This window comes from Vidua chalybeata, chromosome 5 (genome assembly GCF_026979565.1).
Source record: "Vidua chalybeata isolate OUT-0048 chromosome 5, bVidCha1 merged haplotype, whole genome shotgun sequence".
In the NCBI taxonomy this organism is placed as follows: Eukaryota; Metazoa; Chordata; class Aves; order Passeriformes; family Viduidae; genus Vidua; species Vidua chalybeata.
This window is the reverse complement of record NC_071534.1, coordinates 42,355,226-42,369,368: the sequence shown is the minus strand read 5'-3', so window position 1 is coordinate 42,369,368 and position 14,143 is coordinate 42,355,226. Positions and strand designations below refer to the sequence as shown.

Genomic DNA, 14,143 nt, shown 5'->3' with positions numbered 1-14,143 from the left:
CTTTACTTTGCTCTTACCTGATGAAAATAACCGGAAATTCAATAGACAGGTATTGCTAAAATAGAGCAGTATTATATATATATATATGTGTCACCATTGGTTTCCATTTCTTTTTTTTCCCCCTCAAATGTTAAAAACCGTTTAACATGGTAAAAGTTTAGTTGCTTACTCTGCTTGACTACCTTTAGTAGAGTTTGAAGTAAAATCTGGAAAACAACAATTCTCACAGGAAATTAATGTTCTGCTTGTATGTGCTGCATATTCATACACCACCATTGTTCATTATACTATTTTGCAAATGTGCACAAATATCAACTAGTAATTTCATAAATCTGAAAACCACAATTCCCAGGTGATTACCATGACCCTAGAAAAAGACTAGAGAAAACAACCTCTTTATGAGACATACCTTGCAATAGATGTTTGTTTAACTGGAAATCCACAAGAGCAGCTGCCCAGTGCAACGGTACATATTTGCTTCTGAATCCTTTCTCAAAGACACTATTTAAACATGCTGATGAACTGAGCTGGATTTTTCCCCACCTCTATTCCAGCAAAATAAGGAGACTCAGAAGATAAAATTTGTTTTGTTATTGCAAGTAGTGCTATGTGGTAAGTGAGAAATTTACTTTCTATAGTCCTATGTAATTATGAAGGTGGGAAATGTCCATTTCCTGTACAGACGCAATGTCTGTGTGTACTGATTAGTGATATTTCTATTTGAAAATGAATATACTTCTATTTCTAGAAGTGTTTGTGCATAGAGCTCCTTCTTGTCCATATTTGGCTTCATGTTAAAGATCTGCTACTCTAGCTTCACCACTTTGGCAAGAGGAAACAAGTATTTATTGTATTGAGACTGTAACTCCAAGCTATAGAATGTGTTTCAGTATGGTTCTGATTTATGTTAAGCTGTAAACAACTGAGATTTTTGACATGAGTTTTATGATGTGTGCAGCTGGACTAGCTATCACCAGGTTTCATGCAGCATCCTGGATAAGAACAATGATAACAGAGATTTTTTCAAACGCCCCAGTTCTGTCTAAGTTTAATGCTTTCACTTAGAGGGGAAAATTTGTGCCTCCTGAGACAGTCACACTTTACACTTTCTTCTTGGACTCTGTTTTAGCCTTTCCTCTGCCAATTTATGGATAAGAATCCCTTCACCCAGTGAACAACTATAATTGTTAGAAGAAATTTCTAAAGTGCTCCTTCTCCCCTAGAAGTGTTTCTGCAACCATTCTATCTCCAAAACCAAAGGAATTGGGAATGACCATAGCTGAGGTGGTGTCACTCATCTTCTCCTCCACCACTGGCCAGTGGTGTAAACTGTCAGAATGGACTTGACTCAATGTCCCTCTTATTCCTGCAGGCAGCATTTATGCATGTGACAAACTTCACTCTGGCATGGAGAAAGATCTGATTTGAGGGTACATTGACTGACACAAAACCAAATTTTCTCAGAGTAGGAATGATATTTTCTATAGTAAAATAGAAACAAAAAGGTACAAGATGAGTTATGCTTTTAAAGTGTGTGAAGTCCTGTGACACCTGTTTCAAACAAAACTAAAAATATCCATCAGCCACTTAGTCTTCTATTTGCTCTGTGTTTTCACTTGCTTTGGAGTTTGTAGGCAAAAAATCATAAAGTCAAAACATGGGTTGAATCCTGAGATATTTATTCAGATTAGAGTCTTATGACTGGCAAGGTCTGCCTGAGTAGCCTTGTCATCTCCTAATTTTTTTACTGTAAAAAGGAAATATACTAAAAAATCATATTCCTTCAGCATCCAGCAATTTTGTTTCTCTCAGCTTCAATAATCAGAACATTACCGACTAATCTGCTTTAAAACAAGAAGAGTAAAACCATGCTTTCTAACAAGACTTGTGGTGAGCTTGAGGAACACGGGTTTATTCCTTAGATATCAGTCTGGTTTCATAGTGGAATTTTCTGGTTCTGGCTAGCTTACTCCATCTTTTCTCATCCCCTGCAATGACTTTAACAATAATTTCTGGAAAATTACCTTTAAATTTTCAGATCTAATTTCTGGATAAATTAAAGAAAAAAACAGATAAAATGAGCTGTATTAGGAATCACAGGTACTTTGTGAATGAAGATAATTTTTAGATTTCTAGGAAAACAAGATGTTATAGCTTTTGTTGCAAAATTTTGAAATTTTCTATTTACTTTGAAGAAAACTTCACCTTGAAGAAAAATGATGGTTTAACAGAGAATAGAGAAACTATCCATGGTGGCTATGAAATCCAAACTGAATCATCAAGACCAGATGGCAATCTTGACTATTACTACTACTATTTTCAAGACACATCAGAAGTAGTGATGTGAGAGATGTTTAAAAACCTAATTTTCAGTTCTGATTAGAAGGAAAGTGTGACAATAATTTTCTACATATTTCACAATGATTTTATGAAAATCAGTGTTTATAGAATTTTTTGATTGGGTAATATGCATAATGAACATTCATATTTTAATTGGATAGCTGAACTTAATGCAATATTCTTAAACATTCTTTATACGTTTCTTAATTACATAACTCTTATATTTTTTATTTCTTCCTTCAAACTCTGAACTATTTAGTGTGATATGATTTAAGATCTGTTATTTTACACGTGGTTGTGTTTTCCATGATAAGAAAGTGAAATTCAAAATATTGACAAGATGATGAATTTTTGCCTTCACTACACATGTGGATAATGATAAAAATAATCATACTGTGGTTTTTTTTGCTTTCTGGTTCTAATAGTTCACAGTAGTAGATGAAAAACATGTCAAATTATACTCCAAGGGTGTCTGTTCCACAGCTTCCAAGGCCTGGAATCTGTGTTTCTAACTTTACCTGAAATTTTCTGTCATAAGAATAAAGAAGCGGCATCAAGAAATTTTAGCCACCAATGACTGTCACTAAGAAGTTCTGGAGTTACCACTAAGCAAAAGCAATGAATATGTATTGATAACTTTAAAACAATTGTGACTCAGCAAAGTGATACATACAACAAATGCTATCATGCTGGTACAAATTTTTAGCCATGGACCAAGATTTTTTAAAATCTCTTCCATGTATTCTGTTCTATACTTTTATCATCTCAAGGTTATCCTTTGAATGTACTCTAAAGGTAATGGCTACAAGGAAGCCAGAGGTGTCAGCTGTTCCAACATGTATATACTGACTGCCTAAAGGATGGTGGGAGGCGGCCCGTAGCATGTTGCTCTAGGGAACCGTGTTGTTCTCTCTTGGTTTTCTCCAGAGAGCTGAGATGCTGTTTCCTGGGATCTGTTTATTTGAAAAACTCATTTGTGTCTTTTCATACATGAGATAGACAGAGCTACCAGGCTTTACCCTGCTGATACCACATGAGTATTCACCTTTGGGGTGTGAAAATTTTCCAATAAAGATCCTCAAATGTAGAACTTATTTCATTCATTCCAGTCCTGCTTTGCTCCAGTTCTTTTATGCACAAGTGAAAGAAAGAGAAAAAGAAGGAAACAACATGCTGACTTATTGTCTTAGAAGGATTTATTTGTACATTAATACAACTGAAGATAATTAGTATGGAAAATATGAATACAGCATCCCAATAAAGAAAAAAAATATTTCTGGTCTTCTTAATGATAATTCTTTTGAAATGTGGCTAGTCCAGTACCTTAATCATGTTCTGCTCATAGGCATATACCACAAGAAAAGTAAAATTCACTATGTTCTGCTATTCCTTTGTTTATGTTATTGGACAGTATTTTCTAGGATTTTTAGTGTTGCCGCTTTTGACCCTAATACTGCAATGTGAGATATTGGCTTGTCTTTGGAATGGAGGCCTTAGAGCAGAAGATTGAAAGGACATTTCTCATCTTCTAGTGCTGTAGTATTTGGTTTTGTAGAGCTTGAGGTCTATCCTATGCAGGAACTGAGCAACAAGTTGTGCAGTAACATCCAAATACCGTAGCATTTAAAACTTGGAGCCACTCCCCAAAACACCATCAACATTATTTCAACGATATCTATGACTCCATTTAAAATGAAGCGCCCTAATTTAAGCTGTGTAAAAGACCAAGCTTCTATAGTTTATGCCAGGGCAACATTTAAATCCTATCACACCTCTCTCTTTCTGACTATTGGAGCAAATTCTCTAAAAATAAACTTCCCTTCTTGTTACCAGCTAATGATGTACGTTTATGCTCTGAGTTTCTTCATCCAACCATGTTTTTCTTGACTTTTGAGGAAGATGTGTTTGTTCAGCCACATTGTTTATCCATTCAGAAATGACCATCCACTCTTACTGGCTGACATGAAGCACAGTACAGTTTTAACAAGGTCAACATGAAAGCACACATGCAAGTCTCAGGATAATAATCAGACCTTATGGACAAGTTGGATAAACTTATTTGGTATTTTTTTTTTATGGTAAATTTTGATTTTTCCACTCAAGTTCTTAAAACCTACAGTCTGACTGAACACATATGTATTTAAAAATATTTTTGTAGCAGTTTTGCTTCAAACATATTATTATCTATTGTAAGAGATTTTGTCAAATATAGAGATTTCCCACAAAAGTTTGTTAAAAATGCCGATGAAAGGAAAACATTTAATCAGGTAAACCTTAAAATGTATACAAGAACTGTCCTGACATACACAGGGTAGCTCGTGGAGATAAATATTCTCAGAAACTTACTCACTCTTTTTCAAAGCAAATGATTAGTACAGTAAATAGGTGCCAAAAAGATAGAAGTATTCAATTACTTCCAACTAAGCACTCATTTTGTAAATGTTATGCTGGAAAGTCACTCAAATAATTGCTCAAAAAGAATGCACTGGAGTCTATGTTATACTTCTGATGCCATTTAGTTAAATTGAATCATGAAAAACAAGAACTAAGGACCTGATTCTCCTTTATACAGAAGTGTCTTTATATGACTGTGGCAGTACAGATGGGCTGTAAAACAGGTGCTGTGATTAATGCCTGACTGAATGGCCACTAGTACCAACTGGAACAGTGAAATGAAAACTAACCCCCAAATTTTCCTAAACATTTTTCTAAGTGAGAAATACCATAATTATAATAAAAATTACTAACTACTAAACAGTAGAAAAAAAAGCATTGATATCTTAATTTGATTTTTATGACTGAAGACTTCAGAAAGGTATTGATGCTGTGCTAAATATACACTGGAAGAGTACAAAGGATTTCTGTGGATTTGGTTTAGGAATAGCTTTCTTTGTTTTTTTTTGACCAAGTCATAACAGGAAAACAAGTATTTTTTCAGAGAAATGCTGACATAACTTTACTAATAGCACCTTTAACAGAGGTTGTTACAATGTGTATTTACTCAGGTACAGGATTAAATAAGAGATGTGAACTCACCATAGTAACCCCTGCATCACATTGCAGATATGCTGCTTCTAAGATACGGCAAATGTTTCTGAAGAAATATACATTAATATGAGGTAAACATCTATCAATTCTAAATTGTGTTTCAAAAAAAATTTGCCATACAGCATAACAAAAAAGCAGCATAAATTGATGCCCTGTAAATTAACGTATTACTGGAGGGTATTTTCATTGTGTTATGACTTTTGGCTCAAAATATAAGTCTAGATAATTCCCCAATTCACTATAGCAAAAATAGTGACAAACACACTATTGAGGTCCTCGCAAATACTGCTGTGAATCCTCACACTCCCTAGGAATCCAGGAATCTCACCTGTCTGTTTTGAACCACCTCCTGCTGATCTGAGATCTTGCAATAATACTAATGTTACCATAAGATTTTCAGCAGAATTTTGTGAAAACAGTTAATGTTGGAAGTAAGTTTTCTTCTGAACAGTCTTTTTTTCCCACTTTTAGACACTTTACTGTTTCCTCTTTGTTATCCTTCTACATCTTCAAATTAATCAGCTAATGTATGTCCCTTCAATTTATTTTTATTCAGGTTGGCTTTCTTGTTTTGCATAAAAAACCTGTCATTGTATTTACAAACTTACTGCTTGGTTATTTTTTTCCTTAAATGTTTTCACTTTCACCTTCAAACCACTTAGGCAGTACCTAAGGTGAGATCCTGATGATATCCAGTGGGTTGCTATACCTCCAGAAATTGAGCTTTTGCTGCTGTATCTTTCTTATACTTTACCCAACAATTCATGGCAGAATTTGCTCCTGCAAGGAGAAGTAAGTGATCATATTGCTTTGGGTTTTTTTTCTTGATATTAAGCAACCCTATTGTCTCTTCCCAGATTTCAGTTGTATAGGGGGAACACCAATTTTCTCACATTGCCTGAGATGACTGACAAAGAAGACAAGTATTCTGAACTGCCACATAATGTCTCCATACGTTTTTCAATCACTGTTCAAGGTTTTGTCTCTGGTACAAAAATGCAGGAACCCTAAATAAATTTTGAATATTTTTGGTAGCAGAGATAGAGGTTTAATTAAAATCTCAAAGCATTTTATTAAGCCCAAAAACCTCATTGTCAATCTGCATAGCTACATTTTATCAGAAGGAAATGATTTTTTATTCTTACAAATGAACAAGTTTGTTCATTGAGGGTGTTAAAAAAAAGCTGTTTAAAAATCTACGAATAAAATGCACTCCCCCATATGCAACTTATTTTTATTTCAATACCATTTCCCCATTGGCTTACTATATTTTTTCACAGATGGTCATTTATACTTGGGGTAAGGGATGATGTACAGTGACTGAATGGTTGGTCCCTGGTGTTTCTGTGCACAGAGGACATGCCCTGGTCCCAGGTAACCCTGGTTGTGATGGGGTTCAAGGGCTCACCTTTCCCATGACTTGGGGTCCAAGTGCTGCTTGGTGGAGCTCCTGCCCTGGCTCTTTGTTCCTTAGGATGATGACTTGATCCTGGTGGGAGCTGAGGCTGAGTGCCCCGGGGTCTGGGAGAGGTGTTCAATTTATAGTCCCACTAGGACTGGTGGCCTCTTCCCAGGCAAGCTGTGTAAGCAGCTATATTTAATCTCTTGTTGCTATTCCCTTGTCATGGTTGCCTATGGTGCAAAACATGCAGCTGCTCAGGTGAGAAGGGATGGTTCAGCCAGCATGGGTGAAACTCAGCCTCAAAATGCCTGCCTGAGAAGTTGTGTGACAATTTCCACCTTTGCTATCATTCAAAACTACCTTTAAGCAGCTCATTGTGCCCAGTTTTGACTGTCCCTTTGCTCAGCTTAGGGATGTTAATTGTGACTCTGTGCTAGCAGAGATTGTCAGAGGGTATTTGAACTCTTCCTTGGCTTCTTATATCTGTAATCCTCCTAGGCTGTTTGTTTGGTTTTTTTTGCCTGGCTGATTGATTCAAGTTTATGAGCTCCCAAAAAAAAAAAAAAAAAAGGAATTGCTGGCTGTGGTCCTCAGATGACTGAAATGATAATAATGAATGGCCAAAATATGTTTCTTATAAAACAATAGCATTCTAGATTACTTCTCATGACCCAGGTTTACACACTTCAGTTTAACTGGTGGAAATAACCTAGTCACCATAGCATTGAGTTTCTTATATTATCTTGAGACCTTTGTGATTAAATATCACAGGGATACTTGTATTTGCTATTGTAAATCCAGATCACAAAACCCTTCACAAGCTGTATCGAAATGAGTCAAATGTCTGCCTACATGGCTCTCCAAACAGCCATGATCAATGGGTAGTATTTTCTGAAACTAGTGTCAGTCGTGGGTGTGATGTGGCCAGCATCATGTTCAGCTGCCTTTGAGACCCTGCATTCAACAGAGTTTCTATTTATAACTATTTCTATTGAAAATGGACGTTGGCACCAGGACAGGCCAGAGCTTGGTCTTTGGTCTCTGGATCTACTAGGGAGAGCACTGTCTGCCTCCCACACCCTGCCTTTTCCCTGTACAGAACAACAGCCACATACAGAGCTGTGGAAAATTTCCTGCTATACATGTTGTAGATATTGGATGAACCCAATTCATTAAAAAAAAAAAAAAATCACATCCCCTCCCCTCATTTTCCTTCCCTCACAAGTATGTGTTTCATTCTGACTTTTCCCCCACCTTCCTCACTCCTGATGGACACAATCTATTCCACATATTGAAATCTGGTGTTATAATTATTGTTTTATAGTGCTTAACATTTTATTTTTCTTAAAACTGAATTTCTTAATTTTTTTAATAGGAAGAAAAAACATCAGCTTTGTAAAAATGAAATGTCAGCATTATATGGCTCAGAGAAGTACCATGAATATTTTGCTATTGCCATCTCAGAGTTTTTGACTTATAAATTGCTGTATCTGTGTTTTTGCATAATGGCTTCAATTGAAATATTTCAAAAAGAATGCTTCTTTCTCTTTTGCAGTGAACATTTCTGTTTGACATCATGTAATTCCTCATCATTGGTGCTTGAAATATACAAGCATTAAGGATTGATATAATACTATGTGGCTCACTGCTGCTCCTCACACAACCCAAGGGAATGGGACACCCTGAGAGCTGAATGGATTTAAAAATGACTAAGCCTCTCTCCCAGGTTTGTACAAATGGTCCCTTTTTAACACTGAACACCCTAACCAAATCTGCCAATTCACATTTCTTCCCTTATTTATTTTTCAATAAAATTTGTTCGGTTTTTGTTGTGTGGTTTTTTTTCAGGTTTGGGCTTTTTTTTTTTTTTTTTTTTTGCATAGGGTTGGTTGGTTTGTTTGTTTGTTTGCAGCTATTTGATTTAAGAGAACAAAGAGATCAAATAATCCTCAGGTATTTTTCTTACTGGAAGAAGTCTGTGAAAGTTCTTTTATTATCCTTTTCCTTGCCACTGCGAGAAAATTTCCATAGATTATCATTACAGATATGTTTTACAATGAAGGAATGAGTAACACAGCACAAACACATCCATTCTCTTAATTGAATGAGCTACAGCTTTTTGGCTGAAACAAACAATAATATTATTTATAACTCAAATTACATTCCACAAACTATGCTCTCATCTATAAAGAGACTATAAATGGCATGGCAGGGTTTCATATTGGTTTTCTATTTTTTTTCCTCCAGTGACTTTCCTGTTGACCCCTCTTTTAATTTACAAATAAAACCTTGATTTTCTTGACTGCCAGCACTGAAAATCCACCCTGGGATCTGAGATCAAGCTGTGTCCTTTCTGCTTTATGCCAAAATAGACTTTGGTTCACCTCCTCAGTGCTGAGGTGGCTCTGCAGGGCTGGCAAGAATGTAAAGAAACAACAGTAGTTTTGCCAGTAAAAAGATAAAGTGAATGAATTCTCTCCGAAGTAGGAAGATACCAATTTTCAAGTCAGCTTTATAGAAGACAGCTGTCCTTTGAAACAAATGCTCATAGGAGGGTTGGGGTGGGACATCTCATTGCTTGCTGTTCCTGCACAACCTTTTCCCCTTTGGTCTTTCCAGTTCAGCCTGTAGGTCAATCCAGCTGAGGGGTTTGTGTCTGTGGCTGCACAGCCTTTTTCCCTGTCAGCACTGCTGGACTCAGGTGTTTCTGCCCTCTTTGAGCTGTTTGTGGCCTTATGCTTGTGTTAATGCTGAGACTGTTGTGTGCATTGGGTGGAGGGGTGTCCTGTGGAGGTCCCAAGCTTGTCTCTTTCAAGCCAGGTCCCAACACAGCTCTGCAAACAGTTGGGCTGTCTTGGATATATGCTCACACTTCTGCTTCTGTATTTGTGGGGCATCCGATGAAATCTAGGAAGTCAGTTTCCTAATTATTTTTTAAGTCCTGGTCAAGGGTGAACACTCAGCCAGTTTTTTTGCAATTAGCTTTAAAACCTTCCAAAATTCTTTTGAAGTCAATCTTCCCTATGATAGTTGGCAAATACATGTTCTCAGTGGAAGGAAGTCGGATGGATATAAAATCCCTTTGGACAGAGCACAAAAACTTTGAGATGTTCTGCTTCCATTGGGAAGTGAGTGTCTCTGCAGAGGTCAGGAACCCACTTCACTCAGACACAGGGACCGAGCTCTCTGCTGCTATCATGGGAGAAGGGCTCACTCCTTGCAAGGACAGGAGTTTACACAGGGCAGAGAAATATGGGCAAAGCAGAGAGGGTGCAAGGCCTGACAGCAGGTGCTAACAGGGACCACTCCAGTGGTTTTTCAGGAGCTGCAATTATTCCTGCTGTCAGCCAGGAGTACTGAGGCACATGATAGGTGAGAAACACTCTCAGGGAAATGGTAACAGGTGAGGTCAGGCAAAGACAGAATTGTGTCCAAAGGCACACATGAAGTGCCCTTCCCTATCTGCAGAGAGTCTTAGCTCTGTTGGCAGAACACAGGTTCAGCTACTCAACCCTATAATTCACTGTGTTTTATTTCTCATTTATTGAAGAATAGAGAGAAGGTAATGATGCATAACAGACTGCTGCCCCTGGAGCTCTTTCAGGCTGTGGACTGCAAAATCCCAGTTTCCAACTCTGAGAAATAATCAGCTACAGTACTGTTGGTTCTTAGGGACAAGGAAAATTCATGATGACCTGCTGATGTCTGGATTGTCAGCTACCCAGTACTGTCTACCTTTTCTACTGCCTGTCCTCTGCCACCCCATGCCACCAGCTGTGCTAAGAGCACCGATCTCATCATGCAGTGCTGCCACAGCCCCTCTGGAGAGCCCGACAAACATTGAGAAGCAAAGCTGAAAAATTGTTTCTACTTTGTAACAGGATGGAGTTAACAGGAGAAGGAACACTGAGCAATGGGGAACGTGCATTGGCATTTACAGTTCCTTCTGCAGATACATCCTGTGTGAAATGTGAGTCTCTTCACTGCCTCCTTGAGTTTGATGAAAGAGATATTTAGTGGAACTTTATTTTTTATCTTAAATGTAATTTGGTTCTCTGGATATACACTGACATGTAGACTAAGAGAAAAGGAGGATAATTACAAAAGCTAATTAAAATAGCATCCACATAAACCAGAGATTTACACAGAATTTCTTCCAGAAGAAAGTTCTTTGTGCTTGGTTTGGCTTAATAAAACTTATGTTTTATTTTTGATGTACTTTTTTAGGCTATTTCTGCAAATATGTATTTGAGTTCTAGTTTTAATAATCACAGTAATCTCAACATTCACTTTTTTTCTGCCTAAGGGGTAAAAATCTAAATGTAGCAGAAAATGTATCTTTTAACACTGAGCCTCTGTAATGTTTCCTACCAGCCACCACTGAAAAGGTAATTCTTTTTTTAGGAATAAACTCAAATTCATAAAAGCAAAGGCATTCACAGTTAAGACATTGACTCTTTTTTCTCTTAGTCCAATACTATTTGTTTATGTATTACAGCATCTGCTGAACGTTATGTAAGACCTGTTGCAAGAACTTGTGATATCTGATGAATAAAGGACAAAGTCTCAGTTTAGTTTTGAATTTTCAGGGTTGAATAGATTCTTCTGTAACCCTGTCCCAGGTCTTACTGCTCCAGATGGTTCAACTGCAAATCACATCTCTCTCTGATTAATGGAGAAACTCCTGTCACTGTGTGCATTGAGCTTGCAACCCTGTATGTACAAAGGAAACCAAAGGACATTCCTTTGATTTCTTTTTGAATCCAAATTTCTTTTTGAATTAGATGAACTGTTAGATTGCATTATCAGTAACCAACCATTGCATTTTATGAGTTATCAGTCACTTAATTTAGAAGAATGATCCTCTGAATCAAAATTTTATCCTTAGCTCAATTTTTAAGATTCAGACTATATGGACATCCATTTTGACATCACACAAACTAGTTAGCAATCAGAAAGCTTAATCTTGTTCATTTCATTCAGATGAATATTCTCACTGGGGTTAATGAAGTTCTCATAAGAATAATATGAACATGGTTACTAAATTCTTGCCTAGATAATGTTGAATTATTTTATTAAATCCCTTTTCCCTTTTTTCACCTCGAGGCTACTGACAAGAAAAATTAACCAAGACTCACAAATATCCAGCTATGATCCAGTACAAACCACATACATTCCCAAGGAGAAAAATAAAAGGAAGCTTCTTTAAGCAGAAGTATGCTTTTAATATGAGAGTGAAGACAGAGTAATACTGTTGGATTACCATAAGTAACTAGGTCAACTTTCAAAAAACCCCAAACCCAAATATGCAGACAAGTTGCCTTCAGAAATTAATTGGATTCTGCATAAAAATATTTTGCATTTTACTTGCAAATATACACTTTTCTTGAGGATAAATGTGTTTGCTCATTTAACTAAATAATGCATGCTATGACATACCAGAAAATATGCAGAACAGTGGATTCAAGGGCACATGGACTCCCAGATCATGGCACTTCTTGTCTTCTTAGCTCTAGAACTATTGAAACACTATGCCCATCACATGGGTGAAATGCACTGTGGGAATACAGGCAATATACACTCAATTACTGCTCTTTATTTAATGGATATAGAACTGAGAGGAGATAAATTTTGTTAATCAGTAGGAACATGCTGCATAAAGAAAACTGCATCAAACAAATGTTGATGTCTCCACACTGTAGAGCAATTTTAGCCAGGATTGTACCTGCGAGCATGAATGTTTGACAATCCCTACAAACAATCCCACAGTGATGATTAATAGTTAACAATGAGCAGGTAAAGTCCTGTAGTATACAATCAGCTCTAAATTTTATAAATATTAAAATCCTTAAAATCCTATCGAATGTTGCCTCAGCAGGAGATTGGCATGTGAGGACACAAAATGTTAACCTGTCCCAGGGACAAAGCTGGGCTATTGCTGCAGGCAGTGCAATGGGAGGAGAAGAGCTGTTCCATGTGTTCTGCTTGAGCTGTGCAGGCAGCTCAGTAAATTTGGGGTAGGGACAGCATCATTTATTTTCACCAAATCACCCATTGCCATGTCTAGAAAAATGAATCAAGGCTATGCAACTTTTGGTATTTTCTACCTCTTGATTTCTTAATTGATAAATAGCTGTTACACTTTGCTCATTTGATTAAATAGTATTTACAGTTTTACTTTTGTGGTTATTCCTCTCTTTTGAAATAAAAAAAAATCAGAGAAAAATAAGTCAATAACAAGAGTTTAAGTTTTTTGGCACTTTCAAATTAGTTTATTTTGGAAAAGCATGGCTTAATTAATTTGAGTCTATGTAAAAACCTACGACTTTTTTAGCTCAAACCTTCCAGGGCATTTCACCATCAGAGCCAAAATGGAGATGTTTTGAAAGAGGAAAAGCTTATGAGGCTACTGATATATGGTAATACAACAAAAAGTAGATAAGAAACTGTCACAGTGTTCTAAGCCAGTGTGTTCCAGCAGCTGCATCATCATCCATCCACTTGGCAAGTCAGCATGCCTTTTTTTCCAGGAGTCTCTTAGCTCCCTCCTTTCCTTCCTCAGTCCTTCCTTTCTGCCCTCTTGTGTTTTACCCTGTAAAAATATATGTTAGCCACAGGACAAGAGAGAGGATAGCATGACTTGGCAGGAAAAGTAGGAGAGATGGATATCTAGAACAAAAAAAAAAAAAAAAAAAAGTGCAATAAGAAAATGGTGGAGCAGATTGTGAAAGACAGTCAGACTGCTTGCAAGTACAGGAGGATACTGGGATGAGATTAAAATAGAGTATTTAATGTATGCCCGTAGTAATTATCAATATTAATATCACTACATAATGGCTGTTAAAGGCATAAAACTAAGAAAACAAAAATTGATAGAATTCATAGAAACCATTATGGTAATTTAAATCCTTATTATCGGTGTTTACTTATGTCTTAGGGTAGAATAATGAACCTTTAATTGCAGGCAAGCAATTTTATGTAGGGATAAATCAGAACTTAGGCCCAGTGATAGCATTTATCCAACAATGCCCTTGATTTTGGCACTCATTCAGCATTCTTTGTATTAAGTTTTAATACAAAACATCTGAAGCACACAGTTAATAAAGCTGTTAGGTACAACTCATACAGAATGAAACGTTCCCCATTCTCTCTCCTCTTTTTTTCTTTTCAACTCACACAGGCCTTATTTTTACAGAATGGCTTCACTTTTTTGATCTACAAACTAAGGGAAAAATGGAGCCAAACAAAACAAAACACACATGCAGTAAGCACATTTGATTTCTGAGGCTGGAAGGGTGAAATGTGGAATGACTTCTTGTTCCAGGAATGTTTTGTTAAGCATGGAGAAATATT

The 14,143-nt window shown here is 36.7% G+C and overlaps 1 long non-coding RNA gene across 1 annotated transcript; it reads left to right on the top strand.

Annotated features, from left to right (window-relative positions):
- The first annotated feature begins 543 nt into the window (after nt 1-543).
- Nucleotides 544-11,304, top strand: LOC128788668 (uncharacterized). The gene is made up of 3 exons (XR_008431158.1): nt 544-612; nt 8,346-8,516; nt 10,341-11,304. It is a non-coding gene; the product is annotated as an uncharacterized LOC128788668 (long non-coding RNA).
- The last annotated feature ends 2,839 nt before the right edge of the window (nt 11,305-14,143 follow it).